Consider the following 23,411-nt stretch of genomic DNA (forward strand, 5'->3'; position numbering starts at 1 on the left):
GTCTTATGAGGAATAAGGATGAAAAAGAAAGATTCGACCCTAAAAAACTTATATTCAAGTAAGGAAAAGTAGACATACCTAAAAACCATAAGAAGCAAAGTTGAGTAATACAACATAATATAGTGCACATAATATAGTGAGAGGGTGCCATCACGCACGCACGTCGGTAGGTGACCTGTGGGCTGCCTTTCCCAGCTCTGCAGCTCCTGCCATGCTCACTGTGCCTTGCTTTGGCAGGTGCTGCTAGTCTCATTGGCAGTACAGCCCATGTATACATCCCATAAAGACGTGTTTTACCAAGACAAAGGAGCCTAACGTGGGCTTTAGCTTAAGTGGGAGGCATGAAAAAAGGCATTGTTCTTGTCCTCAAATCTCCAAATCCTTCCTGGTTTAGAGATGCTTGTGCTGAGACCTGAACGAGAGACACGGTTCCTCTGCATTCTTGCATCAAGTGTGAGAGACAACCAAACCCTGTGGGGGTGTCCAGAAGACCCCACAGGTCGCAAAGGCCCTAGAGTCTCCCGGGATCACTTGTCTCAGTAAGTGAGCCAGAGGTCTCTGCCTGTCCCTGCACCCAGCTCATCCCCAAGTCCTACTGGCTTTGGTTTCTAAGAATGTCACTTACCTCTTTGCTTCTTTCCTCCCCGTCACCACTGCTGTGGGCCAAACTGTCACCCTCCATTGCCTGGCCTCTTGAAATAGTCTTCCTGCACCCACTATGTCCTCTTTGCTTCTTCAAGCAGTGGCTGGAGATGTTCAGAATAGCCATCTGACGGTGCCATCCCCGTGCCCAAAGCCCTCCGTGGCTTCCCTTTGCCCTTGAGACAGCCAAGCAGGCCCAGAGTCATCAGCTCCTGCTTTCTTCTTGGGACCCATCTCCCTCCCTTGGTCTTTGCTCTCCAGGCACACCGAGCTCCCCATTCACGCCTGGTCTGCTCCACCTCTGAAGCTTCGTGACATGGTACCCTTCCTGCCCAGAATGCTGCCAACGCAGCCATGCCACGTAGCAAACTCCTTTCATTCTTTGTGCTAGGCCCAGCAACATCCTCCAGACCAGGCCAGGACCTCCTCTTATGCATATAGGTTTTTTTTTTTTTTAAGATTTTATTTATTTATTTATTCATGAGAGACACACACACACACAGAGAAGCAGAGACACAGGCAGAGGGAGAAGCAGGGAGCCTGACGTGGGACTCGATCCCAGGTCTCCAGGATCACACCCTGGACTGAAGGCAGACGCTAAACCGCTGAGCCACCTGGGCTGCCCATGCATATAGTTTTTATGGGTGGCTTTGTTATGGCTTATCAGTATATATGTGTGACCACTGATCCCTGTCTGTCGATCCATGAGGCTACCGCCCACCATATATTTTACTCACTGGACTCAGCATAGTGATTGGCACATGATAGGTGTCCCATAAGTATTTGCAAAATGAGACCATAAACTGTGGAGGTGGGGAAACCTTATCATGCAAGCTACTAAGCAAACTCTAGTGGTCATCTCACCTGGGTAGGCTTAGAAAGGCAGAGAAAGATGCTTTGGAAACCATTTTCTTCTCATCCCACCCCCTCCCTTCCTTCTAAGTTCCTAGTGAGATGCTAGTAGAGTTGGGTAGGGTTTGGCTTAGTTGGGTTAGAGACAGGGTTGGCTTAAACATTTGCCCTATTTCTTAAGACATTACTTGAGTGCTCAGTACTCCAACGAGTGCTCCAAACCCTTTGCGGCCCCTGTGTCAAGGAACAAGAGTGAAGAGGTGCTGTGTCTGCCTCTGAGGGACCCATCCTTTAGCCAGGGAGAGAAGACAATAAGTAAAAGTGTTTGCAGTGTGAAAAGTCTCCTAAGGAGAGGCATGTGCCAGGTGCTGCGGGACAAGGGTGCAGAAAGGGCCTCATAGTTTGGGGGAAAAACAGAATAAAGTGTCCCAAAGAAGGTGGAGGTCGATCAGGGTCTGCAATGAGGAAGGAAGCGGGGAAGGAGGAGTCCAGGCAGAGGCGACCACCTGCATAGATGCAGGGCTGCCGCGTTCCTCGTGACCAGGGCACCCAGGCCAGGGAGCGGAGGACCCAGCACCTTTCTGGCAGTGGCATTGGCTCAGGCATGTTCAGGTACAGGTGGGGTAGCGATGCACCAAGAGATCCTACTGTGTTTTGTAAAACTGCACAAAATACTCACACGTTAAGCTTAGAACAAACGTATAATTTAGTCTTAAAGCAGGTACCATTTTCACAAAAAAATTAGAAGAAGGGCAAGTGGTAGCAGGTTCAAAGGTTTAAGAACTATTGTGAGAGAAAAGCTTAAAACACATTTTTTTTTTTTTCCCAGGTGGGGAAAGACCATCAGTGTTTGGATTTTAGCAGCCAAACCTGGCCACCCGGCCCTGGAGCCCTGGATTCATGCCCGGCTAGCGTGAGAGGTTCTGCTGGGGACAGAGACCCTCCCAGGCTGATCTCAGGACTGGAGTCCCTGTCAGGCCATGGTCTAGAAGGGCCCTCTGGTTTTGGCTTCCCTTTGCTTTGCCCCTTTCAAAGCTCGCAGGGATGGGTGGCACATAGCCATCTCCCCTCCCAGCCTGGCAGCCAGCGCTGGGGCCGCTTCCTGGGGAACGTAGACACCTGCCTGAGCAGGAGGGAAGCCTTCTGGGACATGGAGCCTCACAGGGCCCCTTTCTAGCATAGACACAACGTGAAGCAATGCTTGAATAATCCCACCTCTACCCCAAAGACCAGAAGGAACATGTGCTAGGTAGGAGTTTGGCAGACAGTATAAATGGTTTTTTCCTTATTGATTTTTCTGATGCTTAAAAAACACAGACTTGGGGCTCCTGGGTGGCTCAGTGATTGAGCATCTGCCTTTGGCTCAGGTCCTGATCCCAGGGTCCTACGAAGGAAAGTCTCACATCAGGCTCTCAGCAGGGAGCCCGCTTTTCCCTCTGCCTATGTCTCTGCCTCTCTCTTTCTGTGTCTCTCATGAAAAAATAAATAAAATCTTTTTAAAAACCCACATACTCATTAAAAAAAATTAGACAATAGAGAAATTTGTAATATAAAAAAGTATAATATTTCTCAGAACCTCCTTCCCAGAGATGACTACTGTTAACGGTTCGATATTTGTTCCTCAGATTTAAAAAAAGTAAAAACACATACAAATTATAATGATTTTTTTTTTAAACCAGAATGGAATCTTTCAACTGGGTTTTGGGGATTGATTGATTGATTGATTGATTGCTTCTTAAGTAAATAATTTTGACAACTTTCCATGGTAGTACATAAGTCAGGTTATGTTATTTTAGACACATTTTTAATCTTGTGTAAGTTCTTTGACCTTTATTTGATTTTTCTGTAACACAGTAAATCAGTAGCCGGGGAAAAAAAAATTGTTGCACACCACTAAATCTAATTTTATCCTTTAGATTTTTTTTTCTTTTTTTGCACTAAGTCAATGGTACAATTTCTCCTTTATTTATTTTTTTTAATTTTTTAAAAATTTTTATTTATTTATGATAGTCACGCACAGAGAGAGAGAGGCAGAGACATAGGCAGAGGGAGAAGCAGGCTCCATGCAGGGAGTCTGATGTGGGACTCAATCCTGGGTCTCCAGGATCACGCCCCGGGCCAAAGGCAGGCGCCAAACCGCTACGCCACCCAGGGATCCCCAATTTCTCCTTTAAAAAGGAGAAATCTTCTCCCTCTGCCTATGTCTCTGCCTCTCTCTCTCTCTCTCTCTGACTATCATAAATAAATACAAATTAAAAAAAATAAAAAAATAAAAAAAATGGGATCCCTGGGTGGCGCAGTGGTTTGGCGCCTGCCTTTGGCCCAGGGCGCGATCCTGGAGACCCGGGATTGAATCCCACATCGGGCTCCTGGTGCATGGAGCCTGCTTCTCCCTCTGCCTGTGTCTCTGCCTCTCTCTCTCTCTCTCTGTGACTATCATAAATAAATAAAAATTAAAAAATAAATACAAAATAAAAAGGAGAAATCATCCAATGTTCTATGTTGCAAAAATGACCCCAAATTGAATGATAGGCCAGTTTATATTTATTTTTCAGGGAAAAGATACTTTTTGCTGAGAAATGATTTGTATATTTGATAGATTTTTTTTCTTTTTCCTGAGATAATCTCCTCAAAAAAAAAAAAAAAAAAACGGTTGCTGACCTGGGGTGGCCTGCAAAGACCTCTCATCTTGTGTTCGTTGTGCACCAGGAATAACAGAGATTAGTGGGTGGTGGATCTGAGCGGGCAGTCCAGGGAAGGAGCCCTGCGAGGACTCACCTTGAGAGGATTACAAGAAGGTAGTCGCGGGAAGGCCAGGCAGTGCCTCTCATCACAGGAAACAGAATAAAGAACAAGTTCCAATCCTGGAAAATATCTTTTCAGAGGACAGTTAGAGCTCTGTGACCTAGAGCCTGCCGACCATAGCCATTCCAGGAAACATCACGGTGTAGTTCCACTAACAAGAGTTTTTTAAATGTAAAAGTTAAACAAAAACACAACAGTAGTAAATAACCAAACAAAAGGCAAAATGCAGCAATTTGTACATTGTGCTAAGACGGGTAGAAGTGAGCTACGGTGAGCAGAGAGCTCATGAGCATTCCCCACATGTACCTGGCTCCCCTCCTTTGAGCTTTAGCACATGCTGTTCCCTCTCCTTGGCTTCCCTTTCCACCTACTCTCGCTTTGGGGTCTCGTTTAGCTTTTGTCTCTTTTCATGGAGACGCTATGACTGCATCGTCTCCTCTGGCAGATGCTGAGTGGCTTCCAGTCAGCGCTAAGTCGGGCGTCCCACCCTGGCTGTCCAGAGGGGCCCCGGGGCCAGCGCGGGGTGACAGGACACTGGCCCAGGACACTCAGGAGGGTTAGCTCCCTCACGCAACCTCAGGATAATAACACCTATCTCCTCCTACCTCTTGGACATGAAATAATTTCACAAAGTACTTTGAGTACTTTGGAATAAATATAAATAAAAGCTATTATTATAGAACAAATTTAAACATGTTTCATCTTTGAACTGTGCAATCAGACGGAGGCGGTGTCTCTCTGCTTCTTGGCTAAGTGCTTTCATGACTACTTGACCCTATTTTTTAAAAATTGACTCTTCATAGCTCATTCACAGCCATCTTTTACTGGTGACTCTACACATTTCCATGTACATTCAGTGTGGATGTCACTTATATTTTTGTACTGGATCTCGAATGAAATTTCTGTGTATTAATTGTCAGTCTTCTTCCCAGAAACTTGGCATTAATGCACAACTAGTTTTTATAAACTGCGTGTCCCGTAGGCTTCACGGTGCGGCTTAGAGCACAGGCAGGCGACAGGATGGAGCTCTCGACCCAGAAGGGATCACAATATGACAGGCTCAGTACTGCGGGCCTGAGGCTCAGCAAGCTCATGGGCAACTTTCTGTACTGTTCAGCCGTGATGACAGCATCAGCACTGTCACATCTACTCTTGAGGGCAGGGAACCACGGTCGTAAAGTCCTGTTTGACATGTTTCTCTGTGACATTACGATTCCCTCTGTAGAGCATCATGAGTGATGTACTGGGTTCTGCAGTGCTTGGGGAGAGCACAGTTGAACACAAGCCAGAAGAAGCAGGCAGGGTACTGAGGCCATGGGCACAAGTGGGCTTGAGACAGAGAGAGATGTAGGTCAGGTCCGAACCCCGATTCTAGTAATACTCTTAGCATTTGCTGGCTGTCTTTCCTTGGGTACATTAATCAGACTTTTTTCAACTGTAAAATGGAGATGATACTTCTTGTCTCACACGGTTGTTCTAAGAGTTAGAGAATCATGAGTTTATAAAACCGTGCCTGGCTTCCAATAAGTGCACAAGAAATGTCGCTGGTATTCTGAGTGTGATTCAAAGATAGGGCCTCTGTCCTCTCTGCTCCTGCAGTGTGGCATGGTGTGGCCAGCCTCAGATGCAAGCTTGGAACTGTCCCTGTGCTGGGCAGCCTATTAGGTAGCCCCCAGGCACCCCTGCCTTCCAGGTATTTCCTACCCTGGGAACACTGTCCCCTAGACTGTGGGCTGGGCCTAGTGACTCACTTCTAACAAGCAGAAGGTGGCAAATGCAATGAGATGTTACTTCTTTAGATAGGTTGCGAACTTAGGAGGCTTTGGCTTGGGTGTCTTCCATCTTGGGTGTGTGTTTTGCTCTCCCTTGAGCTACTCACTTGGAGTAGAAGCAACTTCACCCATGGAGTGAGCTTGTGGGAACATCCTTCAGTGACTTCCTGGCACCATCCCTTCGGTCCAGCCAGACTACTACAACCTGGAGCCAGAGGTCACTGACTGAGCCACATAAACTGGGACATAATCAACGGTGGTTGTTTCAGGATGCTGAGTTCTTGGGTAATCTCTTCTGTAGCAATGGCTAGCCAACACGATCCCAGAGCTGCTGGAGCTGTGCTGGGGCTGTGTGTAGGCCAGGAGGAAGAGTATTATTAGAAAAGGCTCCCTAGTTTCCTGAGGGGGTGAGGAGCTAATTTCTCAAGGTAGCCCTTCACAGTGTGGCTATGCCTCCCTCTCCTGCAGACACACCTTCTGTGGCCCTGTACCACCACACAGCTGTCTACACCTTCCCAAAGGGGGAGCTCAGGGGTCTGCCTTCAGACTCCTTACCTCGTCTTCCCCTAGATGTGCAGTGGGTGGGCTGCCTTTCGCTCTCTGGTGCCCTGTGTGTATCTTCAGTACAGTTCTGATCACTGCTGCTCAGTTCACATGCCTGGTACTTGCTTCTCTCCACAAACTGGGGGTCTCTGAGGACTGTCTTGCTCCAAGCCACATGGTGCTTGGGTGATCACATGCTGGAGAACTATTTTTACAATAAACGAAGGAATGACTCCGACTCTCAGATGGTGATATTATTTTCTGCTTCTAACCTTTCATGACGTGCAAATATGCTTTCCTTTATATTCTTTAAATGTGTGACATGAGGGTCATCTCAGTGATGGAACAGATCTGAAAGGAGAAAGGAAGAGCCAGTTACCTGGCTTGGAAACAGCCTGGCGCAGAGCAGTTGGGCCTGTAGTGATCCGTCTGACGGTAGCAGAAAGGGAGTATGTCCTCATCATGCCAATAACGGATTCAGGGGCTACAGGGAAATGCGCAGTGGTTAAAACTACCTGCATTTAATCTGGGGACAAGCTTGGAGAAACAGTAACATGTGGTAATTTACATGTAGTAATTTTGCTCCTTCCTATTTCCCAAAAGTCTTGGGTGTTCCCTTTTGTAGAGGTTAAACGTTGAAGGACTGCTATGACATTTGTCTCCAGGGTTGCAAAGTTGAGGCTGGCCATGAGTCTTGAGCTTGAGACAAATCGGATCAGAGCCAATGGCAGGTTAGAGCCACATGTCATTGTGATTGTTGCTACTCAAATCTTATGTTTATTTGAAAAGCCCTTGATGGAGTCTTAACACAAAAGCCAATTCTATTTTTCTGTCCTAAGTATAACATGGCAAATGGGCTTTTAAGGGTCTAATTGTAGAACTCCAGTAACTTGAGGCCATTGGTTGTTCTCTTTCTCACTTTTTTTGTCCAAATATGTGTTATAATGAAGGGCTAGAGATGCTTGGATGAAGGTCACTGCAACTACTTCAAGAACGCAACACCGACAGGATAAATTAGAAGCCTTATTTTCTCAAAGGGGGGCCCAAGACACGAAAATCCTTAAGTCAGTTTTCCAAGGTGGGAACGGGAAACTGAGAGCTGATTCTACAGAAGGGGACCTGGAAATATGACAAAGGTCTGGATAATGTCTGATGAGATCTGGTTATTACGCTGGCCAAACCAACAGCAGCATTGCAAAATAACTCACTTTATCTTTGGCAACAAAGGCTCTAAGAAAAGTAGCGAACTAAGTTTGAGCTTCTGGCCACAGTGAGTGAGGACGAAAAGGGAAAAGCTCTTCAGACACTAGGTCTTGTTTGTCTTTGTAGGCCATGCAGAGTAGGTGATCAGTAAGTGTTGCTGAATGTTGACCATAAGATCCTTCTTGGTCCTGGGGGAACTTCCGCCCTTCCAGCTAATTTATAATGTAGATCACACGCTTACCAAATCTACTTTAGAATATCATTTGCAATTTATATCCTGTGAAAGTATGACATCAGATTTCACGGTCTTATCCTGTTCTTGTGCGTGTTCCTTGGTTGCTGTAGTAACTGAGTTGCCATGGATTGCGCTGCAGGGGTTGTAAGGGTCAGCAAAGACCAGAGCTCTGTCATTCTTCATTCAAAGGCAATTGTCCCTGAAAAAATGTGACTTGCTTCAATATTTAAGACCCGGGCACTGATATTAAACTAGAATGATACTCCGGTTAAAGACCAATAATTAACCTTGTCTTCAACTCCAGATCACACTTTAATGGCAGTTTTATAAAGTGGACATTCCTCTGTCTTTCATTCTTGAAGTCCTGGGTAGGTTTTAAATAATGCATCTCCTGGAAAAGTACACGGATAATCGTTGCGACGTACTTTATGTCATTATCTCAACCCTCGAGACCTCACTACCCAGCTCTCCTCTCTGAGGCAATTGCATACATCTTGGGAATACATGAGATGAGGTTAACATTCAGAGTGCCGTCCTTTTGAAAGGATTCACAACCACAACGAAACACTGTCTTCATTCCTACCTACAAAATTTCTCCTTAGACAAGTTTAGGGTATTTCCTTTCCGAAGAATAATTCCCTGTCAAATCATAGTCCCTGATGTCATGGATTTAAAATATATATCCTGAATAGCCCTTTTAAAATTCCAAGTGGGATTACACAAGTTGATTTTGTTACCATAAAACCTACCTGATTATAAATGAAGACCATCTTCAAGGTACACAAGAAACCAGTATTCTCTCACTACTTCTCACTCTGTTTTCCTAAGTTGTTTTACTCTGCTGTAGGCTATACACACTGCAGTATGGCACATACTTAAGTAGTTGATTAAGTTTTTTAATGCCACTGGTGTCAGATTTTGGCACCCACATGAGAAACGTGTAAAATGCTATTCTCTTTTAACACAGGGGTTTGACGTTTGTTTAGATTTTGGGTTCTTTGAACAAGCTACCTCAGAAAGTGGTGAAATAATGTTAATTATTTTTCATAAGCAAAACCACAGATGAAATATATATGTAGTTTTATTCATATATAGTAACACCAGTAAGATTATTTCTACAAGCATATTTAAAACTTTGTCGCTTTGAATGAATTGTTTATAAAATTTTTGACTAATATTTAAAAGAAGCATCCAGTTGTTGCTAATAACAAACAAGTTTTAGAAAAGCTCTAAAAAGTTGTTTTCAAATTCTTCCTACATCTATTTCTTAAAAGGTTGCAAGTGATTTCTCTGCCTTTTTAGGTTCTAGTGATCAATACGATTTTAATGCGATGTCACACCATTAGAATTGGACAAATATTATTGATGTTAAAAAGCGAAATGATTCCAACTTCCTCTGTCATTAAATACATTGATTACATGACAGAAAATTAGTTCCTTTAGGAAAAAGAAATTTTATTCTTTCTGTGGATTACAGAGAAACTCCAGGCAAGACATTTGATTTACTTGAGTGTCTAATTATAATCATAATTGAAAGCATTGCAAGTGAGTTATGCTGCCATTTATCTAGGTTGGCACTTGCTTCCATATTTCAGCAAGAGTGTAGAACCCAGATCAACTTTGGAAAATAGAGCTCAAAATCGCTAAAAAAGCTGATTCTCCCCTTCCCCACCCCTCTCCCAGCCACTCTTCTTCCCCTCTGCCACAGTTTTCATGAAGACAAGAAAATGGGCCATATTCTGTTTAATAACTTAAAGAACTGATTTATTATTCTGAATTGTCAGAATCACTTTTGCTTTGCATTCACATGGTTTCAGAGAATGAAAACAATTGGTAATTTTCAATGTCTAGATTGCTATTATTTCCCCCACTTTTGAAATACCTAGCTTTGATAGATTTGCTCTTATGGATGGGGGACACAGGGGTCGTGGTATTTCTCCTGGATCATCACATATTTACACGACACATATATTCATACTGTGTGTGCATTCTTTAAAAATTAGCTCCAACAAATGTGGTCCTTGCAACCCCAACTCTCCTTTTCCTCTGTTGTCCTGCTGGTGTCTCCTCTTGTATACAAGACCTTCCCTTTGATGTCCATGGGAGATCTTGAGCAGCAGAAAGAGGTTATTTAGAGGCATAAAAAGGAATAAGAAAATCAAATTGTAGGTTTGCATCAATTAGCTGAGAACAAAATCATAGAGCGCAACAACAGTTGATTCATTACGCCCGACATACTCACCAAATGCATGTTTGTACTTATTTTAATTATGGGCATTATTATTTTATAATTGTCCCTTTTCCCCCCTTTAGGTACAGATCAGCTCTCCCTTTGGCACAATCTTATTTTTAATATGTTGGTGAAGAAGAAGAAGAAGAAGAAGAAGAAGAAGAAGAAGAAGAAGAAGAAGAAGAAGAAGAAGGAGAAGAAGAAGAAGAAAAATCAAACATGTAGTTCTGCAAAATTAGTAACTCCTTAAAATCTCACTTTGTTTATAGGAAATCATGTGATTCAATCCACGTCCAAGTGCTTAGGTTTGAGCAAGCATTTGTAAGAGGCTTCTAATGAAATATTACTCTTTTAAAACATGCATGCTTTTATCTTTCAACTGCCTCTTATTCCCTAACTAGCCTTTTTTTTTTTTTTTTCTTACTAGGCCTCCGTGTGGCACTTCCTGAATGACATTTCAATAGAACTTTCCAAATACAGTGTAACAAAGAGATCAAGACCCGCTGGGAAGATAGAGCAGATTTTTTTTTTTAAACGAAATGAATAGTTTTAATTATGTCTTTTCTGCCTACCCCATAGAACCTCCCGGCCTCCACCCCCACATCAAATCCTAAGTCAGCAAACAGAAGAACATTCGGACCCATTTCTTCCCACCTCTTTTACTCATAAGTTTTAAAATGATTTTGGCCTCCAAGCAGGTGCATTGTTCCTTGAATATACACAGTCTGGGTCCCCTGTCCTCTGCCAGCTATTTGCCCAGAGAGATAAGCAGACCTCCTACTGCTCAATTATGATCTTGTTTTCAGCCATGCCCCCAGGATCTATAGCAATCTCGACAACAGCTTGAAAAATGGACTTGTTTTAAAAGAAGAGCTGGCTGTTGCTGCTTCAGATGACGGTGAACCTCCAGTTATTCAGGCTGCAGAAAGGGTCAACCCTTCATTTCCAGCTAGTCTTTTCAGTACCTTGAAAACATCCAGAAGCAGTTATGCTAGCCTCAATTACACTTCTTTCAACTGCGAGCATAATTGCAAGAGAAAGTCAATTGCCTCATAGGTATACCACTTTCACATCACCAAGGAGCCAACTTGAAAAATCCTAAATCAAGACATTTCAAATATTAATGCTTGTTTTGTTCGTTTGTTTCAGAGAAGGCACTTTTGATAAAGATTGGCAAGCCACGGCAATATTGCTTGAAATATTGGTTTTTAAATTTTAAAAACTGACGTGTGAATGTGTACAAGTATCAGCCACTAGAAAAAGCAGTCCTCTAGGAAGCAGTCTTTTGACAGTCCACCAACTTTTAGTGGAGATAAATATTTTACGAAAACAAACAAACGTATTCAGTTAAAATTTCTTGGGCAAAACTCCAAATTCTCTCTTATTTGAGAGTCTCTTCCAAGATTATGACAGCTCCCTCTTTTTGAGTCGATATTTATTAGCACACACATAAGGTTATGGTGTCACAGAGTAGAAGCACCATTCTCTTCAGAATATTCTTGCAATTCTATCTCCAAGATTCCCTTGCTTTTCCAATCACATTAGACCTTTTGACTAAGCAAAACTCCGTTACTTGGAGTGATACAATTGAGCCTTCTGGGCCTCATTTTCTTTTAGCTCAGATATCCCGTTAATCTGAGCTTGCCTTCAAATGTATACTTTTGAGAAAGACCGAGAATTTATGTACCACTTGAGGTTGTTCACAACAGCTTTTACTTAAAGCACAAATGTATGCATTTAATTAATATGAGGTTTCAGGGTAGATTGAAGGAACAAGTAATGAATTTAATGGATAAATGTTGGGATTGTAAATGGACCACCACCTTGAATTCTTATAGTATAAGGAACCAGCAGTGTCTCACTGGAATAGAAGAAAGAAATGTAGAGTGAAGTCAGCAAATTTACCTGTGATGCCTGTTTACCACTCCCTCATTCCCTTTATGACTTCACATCTGCCTCACTGCAAACCTGTTTCCTTCCTCTTTGATTCCGAATACATACCTACACTTGCATGTGCACACATGTGTATACACATGCACACGTGCATGCACACGCACGCACACACACAAACACACACACACACTCTCTCTCTCTCTCCCAGTTCCAACCAGTTCCATGCAGTCCTGTGGCCTCATGCTATTTTATTGGATCTTAACTGGCTCTTAAGTATAAGTAATAGAAGCAGACTCTTTCTAGCTGTATATAGAGATTTAATTAAAGGAATATTGAATAGATCACAGACGTCTTGGGAGGGCTGCAAAACCAGATTCAAGGCCAAACCCCATGGAATCATGCCCTAAACCACAACCACAGAGGCAGCTAATGAGAAACCACCTCTGCTAGTCTGTTATGTGTACCGTCACTGCCCCTTGCTCCTCTGCACCAGGAACTCCATTTGACAACTATGGTGAAGTCACTGTGGCTTCTGCTAATTGCCATCAAATTTGTTTGGTTACGTGCAGCCATGCAATGGTATTTCCTTGTGTGGCTTGTGTGGCTGTGGAATCTGTGTGGGTCTATCTGACCAGAGAAACTTAGGCAACATGGCTGTATTCTCATGTTGTGTTCTCGAGCTACAGGAGATTGGAGAAAATCCAGTCTCTTCAGCTCTACTTTGGGAATGCAGGATTCTCAATTTTGAAAATCTCCCACTCATAGCAAGAGTTTCAAGAAAGTCCTGGACCTAACAGATATTCAAACAACAATTCGTCATTCTTAACGATCCATCCATCCACCATCCATCCGTCCATCCATTCATTTATTCTTTATTTTAACAAACGTGTATTGAGCAGAGCACTTGCTGGTGACAGGAAAGGTACTGGGAGCTCTGGGTGCGAACAAATAAGGACAGATGCAACTCTGAAGCATTCCTCGAATGAGGAAAGGAGATGGCTAAGCAGATGCTTGTGGCTGAGTGTGGCATGCCCTATAGCCTAAATAAGCACAGGTTGGTTGGGTATGAGGCCCATATCTGCCCTCCATCCTTCCTTGAAGTGAGCTTGGGGCCCCGTGAAGAGTTCTAGCCTCAAGACTGTGAGCTATGGGCTGCAGCACCAGGATGCTTCCTTCCTGCCTCCCTCCCTCCTGTGGAAGATGGTGGACAAGACCACATTGGGCCCTTTGTGTAAGCCTTCAAAGTCTTGGGGGGGGGGGGTTCACTTGTCACAGCTAGCATTAGTTATCCTAAATAAAATATAGGCCACATGGTAAATCAGGAAAGCTCGGGCTGTCCAGGAGAAGGGGGACTTGAAAGTGTCCTCTTCAAATAATTCAGTACAGCTAGAGTCAGACAGATGAGTCTGGAGAGGAAATCAGAGGCCAGGTCTCTGAGGACTTCAGGCTGTCTTGCTAAGAATTTTTTTTTTTTTTTCCTTGAGGCTCTGGGGAGAAACTGAAGAATTTTAATACCTTTTCCACCTTTCCACCTGGGAAACAACTTACCAATATTCTCTGCACAGCTCAGCTAATCTGATACACTGAAATCTACTTTGGCTAATAAAAGAGGATCGATCTTTCAGTCTTCCTGACTCTACTAGCTCAAATATGCAATGCTTTAATAAGATGCACTTAGCCCTCGAGTATCAGGCTTGCTTAGGATGAAGAGCAACTTGTATGAAATCTGTGGCACTCTTCAAATTGTAAGGAGTGTCTCATTTATGAGTCAGCCCATGTACCAGCTTTGAGAAGGCCAAAGGTACGGCACGGATAGATTTATAGAGCTTTTAAAAGTGAGGCTGAAGAAGCTAGACCAATTCACAGTGGCATTCACCTGGGCTTTAAAACATTTTATGAGGACTGTATGTTTTTCACATACAACACATGACCTATTGAGAATGAATTTTCATCCTTGGGGGAAAAGATATTAATATGAAAGTTCTATTTTATTCTACAAAAAAGCATAAATCCTAAATATTTTGAGTGAATGTTAGAGGGAAAGATGTAATTTGAAATATGTCCTTTATCATTTACCAGCAAAAAAGAAAAATCAAAGAATATTAACGTTAATTTAACATAAACATTTTTATAAAAAATCAGTATCTTCTTGAGATCATAGCTTCTACCTGAGGTTTTGAATCTTCCCTTTGTCACATCTTTTTCAAATGAGTTGTGTCATACATTCTAAAAGCAAGTTTGACGTCCTAGGAATTTGATATTCAGCTCTATCGAAGACTACCAGTAACTCCACTAAAGGACTACATTTAAATTCTATTTCTATTCTCAATGACTTTATATAGTAGGGGATGCATTTGGGTGTCTATTCAACCATTGCTAGATTGTGCTGGTAACAAATAACCCCAGAATCTTGGAACAAAACTTTCCTCTTACCCTTGTTGCAGACTGACTCAGACTCCACATGTCCTCTTCATTTCGAGCCCAGACTGAAGGATTGGTCACTCTCTGGGATGTATGTACAGTTCATTGGTTCAAGCAAGGCAAATGACCAAGCTGGGATTTCAGGGAGGGAGGAATTCACTCTCTCCAGAAAGGCAGCAAAAAAACTGGTAAACATAATTTACTGTAACATATAAAAGCATCTTAAAAATATGCACAAAAACAATAGCTTTCCTTCTTTTTTTCTCTTCAGCATTAGTTCACTTACTATCATTTCTCTACTTCCGCTACTAATTTAGGACATTGAATTCAATCTGCATAGATAGACTAAACATTGCTTACCTTTAAAACTAGATAGATGTTATTAATGAAGTGCTAAGATTAGTTAGTAATCTAAGTAAAGATTACCCTCTCTTGCAAAGACTTGGGAGGGTAGCGATTATTCATCAGAGGTGAGTTAATTTGTATCATTGACTAGATAGATGCAGACCAGTGAAAGGGTCAAGTGCAGTTCTAGAGTCACCATCTTAGGAGTCAACTTGGCATAAATAAATAAATAAATAAATAAATAAATAAATAAATAAATGAATAAATCCATGCAAGCAGCTTAACAGCATACTCAGCAAGTATTCTTACAACCAAAGTGATTGTTTTCCTCCAGTCATTTATCCAACAAATATTTATTGTCTATTTTGCGTCATACACTATGACTATGCCTGGCATTGAGGGTGCAGGTATGAACAGCATCATCTTAGCCCTCAAGGCATTTTCAATTTAATGAAGAAGAGGAATAGCAGGGCAAATGGCTTGATGGGCAGATGATGGAGGGCAGTGGATATAGAAGAATTCTTCTTAACGAACTGTCAAGAACAATAGGGTTTGTTTTTCGAGAGCAAAACAAAGTGTATCCAGGATGGGAAGTCAAAATGTTTATAAATTGAAGAAACTACATGAATAGGGGAATTCAAGATGTCACAGTATTTCCCGCACTCCAAAGCATAGGGAGTGGGGTGTTATTGTTTAATAGGTACAGAGTTTCTGTTTGGGGTGATGAGAAGTTCTGGAGATGGGTAGTGGTGACGTTTGTACAACATGGTGAATGAATGTATTTAATGCCACTGACCATACACTTAAAAATGGTGAAAATGGCAAAATTTTCTTTTGTATGTATTTGTGTACATTAAGACAATTTTTAAAAAAATACGAGGTGGGGTGGTCAGTGTTGGAAAGATAGACACCCTTTGAAACAGACCTAATATGCAAAACTACCCGAATTGTAAATGTCCTTGAGATGGACTGAAAGGTATTTGAGGAGCTTAATACTCGATGTTTTCTTTGTTTAAAAAACATGAGGGCAGACGGGGTGGCTCAGGGGTTTAGCGCCGCCTTCAGTCCAGGGCCTGATCCGGGGATCCAGGATTGAGTCCCAAGTCCAGCTCCCTGCATGGAGCCTGCTTCTCCCTCTGCCTGTGTCTCTGCCTGTCTCTCTGTCTCTGTCTCTGTCTCTCTCTCTCTCTGTCTCTCATGAATAAATAAATGAAATCTTAAAAAAAAAAAGAGAGAGAGAGAGAGAGAGATTTCTGGGTGGCTGTGGAGGGACTGCAGTAGAAGCTAAGCCAAAGAAGATGAGGAGGGGTCTGAGGCAAGTCAGAGAGCAAGTCAGCTCCCTGTGAACAAGTGGCTGCTGAATTACCCAGATGGTCCAGTTGATGTCAAAAAGCTTGTCTCTAGGAGGTTATGGTGGCGCTCCTCTCAGCGTCTGGGTCTTCTCATCCTTACTCCCAGTGGAAGAGGAATCTTTAAATGTGATAGAGAGAAGACGGAAATTAAGTCAAGTTTATATTCAAATCAGCATGTAAGATGAAAATAGCTGATGGTCAAACTTATTCCTGAAAATCCCTTGTGATGATTCCGTATCAGTGACTTATATACTTTCAATCAGCACCAGAGTCTTTGGGAGGGAAAGGGGGCAGTGTTTCTAGGGCTGACCAAAAGATGACATCATCATCATCATCATCATCACCCAATCAGGCTCAGTAAATGGAATCGTCAGCAAAACATTGTATCAGATTGTCTGAAATTGTATTATTATTTCATTGAGCTATTGTATTCAGTATATGTTAATTAAATGCTTGAACAATGCAACTCCAATGTAATGTGTATTATTGTTAGAGTCAAACAATAATAAGAGAGAAAGTTTGGGGGGAGGATGGGTAGCTGTTCTGTTCTGAAGAATCAGAAAGATCTAAACTGACTCCTGTTCAGCATTATTATGGTCCACAGATCGTACTACCTGTTTTTATCTTCCCCAATAGTACCCACTCCATGGCCTTAACCAAGCATCTCAAGGGATGGCCGGGGAAGGAAGAGGGAAGAAGGACAATCAGGGGAAAAAGAAGCTCCTGGGGACCCAACCAAGACTCATTCAGTATGGACAGAGAGATGGTCCTACAGAAAACTAAAGATATGTATATATATATATATATAAATATATATATAATATTAATATTAAATATATTATAATTTATATTTATATAATATTAAATATATATTTATATTTATATTTAGATATGTTATATATATTTATATTTATAAAGATAAATATTTGAGAGAGAGAGAGAGAGAGATATAGCAACAAAAAGCAGGAGTGGGGAGGAGAGGGAGAAGCAGACTACCCGTTGAGCAGGGAGCCCAGGATTATGAAATGAGCTGAAGGCAGATGCTTAACTGACTGAGCCACCCAGGTGCCCCAAAGACATATTTTGTAGCATCTTTTTAATGGATGTTTTCCACTGTAGCTAGCAGTAAGATTTCATTATTGTTGTTCTTATAATGGCCTTTCCATGCATGGATTTTTAGATATTTAGGGTATAAATACTGGTTTAGACAATAATGGTCATTTAGTTTTCTTTTTTAGTTTCTACCACTTAGAATCAAGAGTGGGAAGAACTCAAGGTAAGTTGTCCTTGACTTTGCTTCAGATAAAATGGTTTGAGAGGATGCAAGGATTTTGAGAGCTGGTCAAAATTTAATTGAAATGGTTGGACAAATGTGGTTCCAGGATGGGTTTTTTGAAAAGTGTACTAATTAAGTGGTCCTAATACCTTATAATTGATTGTACTTTTCAGAACCTAAGGGCATCCAATGATGTTTTACATCCAGAAAGGGACTCTTGAGACATTAGGGAGGGCCTGGGGATCAGAAGGCACATGGAGGCCTCACAGGAGAGAGGCAGCATGAAGTTGTAATAAAGGAAAGAACTTCTCTGTTTAAGATCTTGGGAGGCAGAGCAGCCCCAGGTGATGATGAGGTCTGAGGTGTGGCCATGAATGTGGGAACTGAAAGAAGGGGTACCTGGAGGTCACTGAAGGTCACTGGAGTGGAGTTTGCAAGGATATCAGAACAAATGGCACCGAGGGGGTAGAGAAAGGGGTGATGGACCAAACCTTTAAGGTACCTAGCTGAGGCAGGGAAAGTCAGTGGGTGACAGCCACATGGGGTGGGAAGAGCTACCTGAGTGGTGTTGACTTCAAGAGACCGGCTGTAGAACAGAAGAGCTCAGGGACTGAGAAGTGACAATGGTTGATTTGCCTTATTTTGGAAAACCACGAAATGGGGAAGTCAGAATTCCATTCAGGTTAGTAAGAGCAGAGAGGATCAGAAGCAAAGGATTGTATTGTTCCAGAGGTTGTTGACAATAAAAGGGAAATTCCCAAGGGAAAGATGTTGAGGTGATGATAAACAAACACATTAAAACAGCTGCACACGGAGGGGAGGTGAAAGGAAATTAGGCTTCGTCTAGTAAGGCATCTGAGTCTGGGTGGCTTCCAGATTGGTGGATTCAAAGTTCCAACCACTTCATTACAGAACCCATTTTTCCTCTTGCCATATTTACGGTTTGGCTTTTTCTCAGGTGAATTCTTAATCACATAGTGGAGAGAAAATTGTGTTAGAAGTGCCCAAATCCACCACGAATCTGGAAAGGCCACACCCAGAAGAGGACAACTGGTGCCTCTTCTAGGTTGTCTGTATCAACAAGGAAACATTAACCCAAAGCCTTCAGATTTCTTATGTCATCATTGACTACACTTGCATTGCCTGCCTGCTCTTAAACCAATAACCGTCAAGGACAATGAGGTCACCACCACCAGTGTTGTAAAGGAGTTTCCCATGAATAGACTACAGGGGTATATGAAAAAATGGAATTTGGGATGCCTGAATGGCTCAGTGGTTGAGCTTGTGCCTTAGTCTCAGGGCGTGATCCCGGGGTCCTGGGATCAAGTCCTGCATTGGGTTCCCCGTGGGGAGGCTGCTTCTTCCTCTTCCTAGATCTCTGCTTCCCTCTCTGTGTCTCTCATGAATAAATAAATAAATTAATTTAAAAAAAAGAAGTTGTGTTAACAAAGAGGGATTGTTGACTAGGCAACTAATGGCATTAAACAACCCCTAATTCCCCACACAAATATTATTAAAAACCAATTAAATTGATATATATTATCAATTGTATAAATAAAAACAGAATTGCAATCTGCTCCAATTTGGTGTGTGCTCCTGTCGCTTTACCAGGATTCCTCTTGTTGAAGTCACTAATGATTTCCATGTTGCCAGAACTTCCAGACACTTCCTGGTATGTATCTTCCTTGACTGTTTTGCGTGATTTGCATGCTAACCCCTGAGATAGTTTCTTCTCTTGGCTTCTGACACATCATGCCCTTCTGCTTTTCTTCCTCCATCTCTAGTTACTCTTCATGCTTTTGCTTTGCTTGCTTGCTCTACACCAACAGTTCTCAACGCGGGTTTATTTTGGCCAGTGAGGGACACTTGGCAATGCCTGGGGACATCTTCAGTTGTTCTAACTGAGGGGATTCTGGTAACATAGTAGGTAGAGGCCAGGGATGTTGCTAAACATCCTGCGATGCACAGCTCAGCCCTCCACGACAAAGAACTATGTGGCCCAAAATATCAGCAAAGCCAAGGTTGAAAAACACTGCCCTACAGTGAGCTTCCTCTGAAAGAGCTCTACAGTGGTCAGTTTGGGGCCTTCTTGTCTTCTCATTCCACCTTTTCTCCTTAGATGATCTCATCTTTCTCTGTGGTTCTAAATACCATTTATATGTCAACAAATCCCAGTCTTAGGTGTTCTGACTACATCTTTCCTGAGTTCCAAATCTAGACATTTACCTGTCTACCTGAAGGTCACATTAACATACCTCTCAGGTATCTCAAGCTCAGTACTCAGTATTTCCAAAATATATTTGGTCCTTAATTCTAAATGTGTCTCTCTTCCTCTTTGCTTCATTTCAGAAGAACTAACACCATCCACACTGCTGTGTAAGCCAGAGGCCTCTGAGCCATTCTTGAAACTACCATCTCTACCACCCATTGGCCCTCCTCTAGTCCATCACTGAGTCCTGTTGGTTCTTTTTCCAAAATACATTCTGACTGGGGCCATTTCCCTCCACCTCACAGATACCACCCAGTCCCAGCCCTGCCACCTCCTACCTGAACTCCTGGAAATGCCATCCTACTGTTCTTTGGCCATTCATTCTTGCTCCTAATCAGTTCTCTGTGTGGTAGCTGAGGGGATCCAAAACAAATGTGGATTAGACCATGACCCAACCACTGCACCTGGAATGAAAACCCCAAAATCCTCAACATCATCTACATCATTCCTCTCTAATTATATTTCTCGACATCCCTATATTTGTGGAGGGCTGCCATAACAAAGTACCACAAACCGGGTGACTTGTATGACACAAATTTATTATCTCATCATTTTGGAGGCCAGAAATCTGAGGTCAAGGTATGGGCAGACTGGTTTGTCTCTGAGGCTGAGAGGGAGAATCTGCTCCAGGCCCCTCTCCCTGGCTTATGGACGTCTACCTGTTCTCCCCGTATGCAAGTCTATCCCCAAAATCCTCCTTTTTATAGGGACACCAATTATATTGGATTAGAGATCTTCCTTATGACCTCATTTTAAATGGACCACATCTGCAAAGACCCTGCTTCCAAATAAGGTTACATTTACACATACGAGGGAATAGGACTCTAGTATATGGATTTCAAGGAGACACAATGAACCCATCACACCCCTCCTTGCTCATTCAGGACTTTAATATGTGGAAGCTGGGGAACTGGTTGGGTTCCTCCTCAGCCAAGTGACTTGGCACCACACACCAGCCCATGATTATGTCTATCCATCAGAAAATAACAATCGACTCTGTGCCATGAACATTGAAGGTGGCTTTTTATTATCCCACAAAGGTTACATATTTGATTGCCAAGATTCTTTTAAATAAAAGTTCATGAAACTTGCATATTTACCTTCCATGAGGACAAAACATACATAGACTAAATGCGTGTGAATTTTCTTTGCTCTTTCTTGGTATTATATTAATTCATTTTGTTAATACCAGTTATTTCACAGTGATCAGAAGGGTTTCTCTATCTATCTATCTCTCTATCTATCTATCTATCTATCTATCATCTATCTATCTAAAATATATGTGTATCACACAGAAAAATGAATATGTTGCTACTAATTTAAGTGACCAAGTGATTTAGCATAGAAGGTTTTCCAAAGTCCATGGAAGGAGGTTTCGTTTTGGGTGGGGCGGAGGGGCATGTTGGCCTGTAACCAAGTACGGCTTTACAGATAGCAATGTCTTCATTTGGCCTGGAGAAGTCAAGGAGAAAGAGTTGTACCAGTCTTTCAATAGCTTCCACTGATCCATTAAACTTAAAATAGATTAATCTCTAGAGACAGTCAGCTTCCCGGACCAGCAATTACAGTGAAAGATGGCAAGCCCAAGACATCCATTTAATGGAAGCCTACCGCCCGATATAGCTCCCGCCATAATTCTGCTTCTCATCCTGTCCAAGCCAGCATCTCCCTCTCTGCTGCCAAGTGTTCAATGCCGACTTGTTCTTGCCTTCAAAGGCAGAGAAGAGTGAATTTCTGAGCTTTGCAAGTTGCTCATCTGGAAATGAGGCAAACTTCATTTTGAAACATATTAAATCCCTGTTTTTTAAAAAATAACTGAACCTGGGGGTGGGGGAGGACTATGGTTTAAGTGACACACTCAAGGTTGATTGACCTGAGGACAGCAAGTTTGAAGGGGCTGTGCCATTGCTGAGGCAAATAGATCCAATTTGCTCAAGGAATCAAAGCAAAGAAACATATTTATGTATTTTTTTATAGTTTGGTTTCTAAGAAATTTATCCTGAAGCAAAGTCCATCTGATTTGTTTGGGTTTTTTTCATCCGATTTGTTAAGAGGAGTTGAGGTTGGATTCATATTTAAGTACTAGACTTCAAAGAAACTTGTGTGTACTGCACAGAGAATGGTGATATAATATATGTTCATTCACTCACTCTTAAAAATTCATTTGTTGAGAGTTGCTTACACAGCGAGATATATCATGTGCTTCCAAAGATTCAGGGAATGTTGCAACTGAAGTGGTAATTCAGAAATAATCAGATCCTACCCCCTTCCTGAAAGAATTGAGATCTAGAGAGAAGATATTTATTTCTCAGTTAGGCTGTGTTAAAGTAGTTATGAAAGTATACTCTTTTTGCCCGTGGAAAAATTCTGCAAAGTGCCTAATTTAGGTAGTAGCAATGCCTCAGGGAATCTGGCCGCTCTTCAAAGCCTTCCAGAGTTGTGTGCATTTTCCCCCAGATTGCTGGGTGCTAAGCCCTCTGGAACTTGTCAGTTTGTTATTTTGCAGGACGGTGTGCAAGACCCATCCCGTAAGGCTAGCGTTCTCAGACGTGTGTGCATGGCCTGAAACTCTCTGCTTGCTATAAAAGGGCATGTGAGTTTTGGTTCAAAGCATTATTTTTTACTATCAGAGCCTTTGTGAAAGTTTAAAGTTTATATATACACATGTGAATATTACAATTAAAGGTAGTAGGTAGTAGGCGATTATAAAGAATTTAACTTTAAACAATAATAAAAAAATTCCTGACAGCCAAATCTAAGATTAAATAAAATGCTTACTTGTCTTCCTAACTTAAGATTCTCTCTTCTCTTCCACGTCCTCATTTACATGTCAAGATCTGCATTGTTAGCCAATAGAGTATATTTAATATTCTACATATATTTTGCTACAGCTGCTAAGTATTATTTACAACTTGTCACAACTGATTTGACTGTTTCTTACCAATTCCTGCCCCGTAATTGCTTCCTCACACCTCTTGTTGGTGTATCAAAATCTGGCTAGGTGAGGTGGCCGTGGTGCCGTGAAGCTCTTTAATCATTATATTGAATGAATGCAATTATACCCCCGTGTGCTGGAGTGTTTATCGAGATGCTTGTGTCTACAGCTTCCATCGCTACCTTCGTGTCCTCTCTTTGAAGACTATTAAAGAGAGAAGCTTCTAAGTTGTGCATCTGTTAATATCGTCATCTTTGGCAGGTTGTGGAAAACAACATGCATGGTTTTTTGAGAACTTAACTACATGCCACAGACAGTGCTCCGTCTTTCTAATGTATTTGCTCAGCTGGTCTTCACAAGAGTCCTTTGACTTCGATACCATCCTTATCCCCATTTCCAAATGAGGAAACTGAGGCAGGGAGCAGGAGAAACACTTGTTCAAGGGCCCAGCTGCTACATGGCAGTGTGAGCAAGTGGCTGCATGATGTGGGACTCCAGGGCCAGTGTTCCAAGCCACTAAGTGCATGGATGACAGGCTACACTTACAATGAATTTTTAAATAAAGTTACACTTGAATAAAATTATTACCATTTTCTTAAATGAGCTACTTAAGTTCCATTATACCAAGACGGACTATG

The 23,411-nt window shown here is 42.1% G+C and overlaps 2 long non-coding RNA genes across 3 annotated transcripts; one reads left to right on the forward strand and one right to left on the reverse strand.

Annotated features, from left to right (window-relative positions):
* Positions 1-5,102: 5,102 nt before the first annotated feature.
* On the reverse strand, positions 5,103-8,149 carry LOC144287734 (uncharacterized). 2 transcript variants are annotated; one of them, XR_013355495.1, is made up of 2 exons: positions 8,059-8,149; positions 5,103-6,965 (listed from the first exon to the last, which is right to left on the reverse strand). It is a non-coding gene; the product is annotated as an uncharacterized LOC144287734 (long non-coding RNA). The 2 variants fall into 2 exon arrangements; XR_013355494.1 differs by having other exon boundaries at positions 7,130-8,145.
* Positions 8,047-16,759, forward strand: LOC144287735 (uncharacterized). The gene is made up of 2 exons (XR_013355496.1): positions 8,047-8,420; positions 10,366-16,759. It is a non-coding gene; the product is annotated as an uncharacterized LOC144287735 (long non-coding RNA).
* Positions 16,760-23,411: the final 6,652 nt, after the last annotated feature.

This window comes from Canis aureus, chromosome 17 (genome assembly GCF_053574225.1).
Source record: "Canis aureus isolate CA01 chromosome 17, VMU_Caureus_v.1.0, whole genome shotgun sequence".
Classification (NCBI taxonomy): domain Eukaryota; kingdom Metazoa; phylum Chordata; class Mammalia; order Carnivora; family Canidae; genus Canis; species Canis aureus.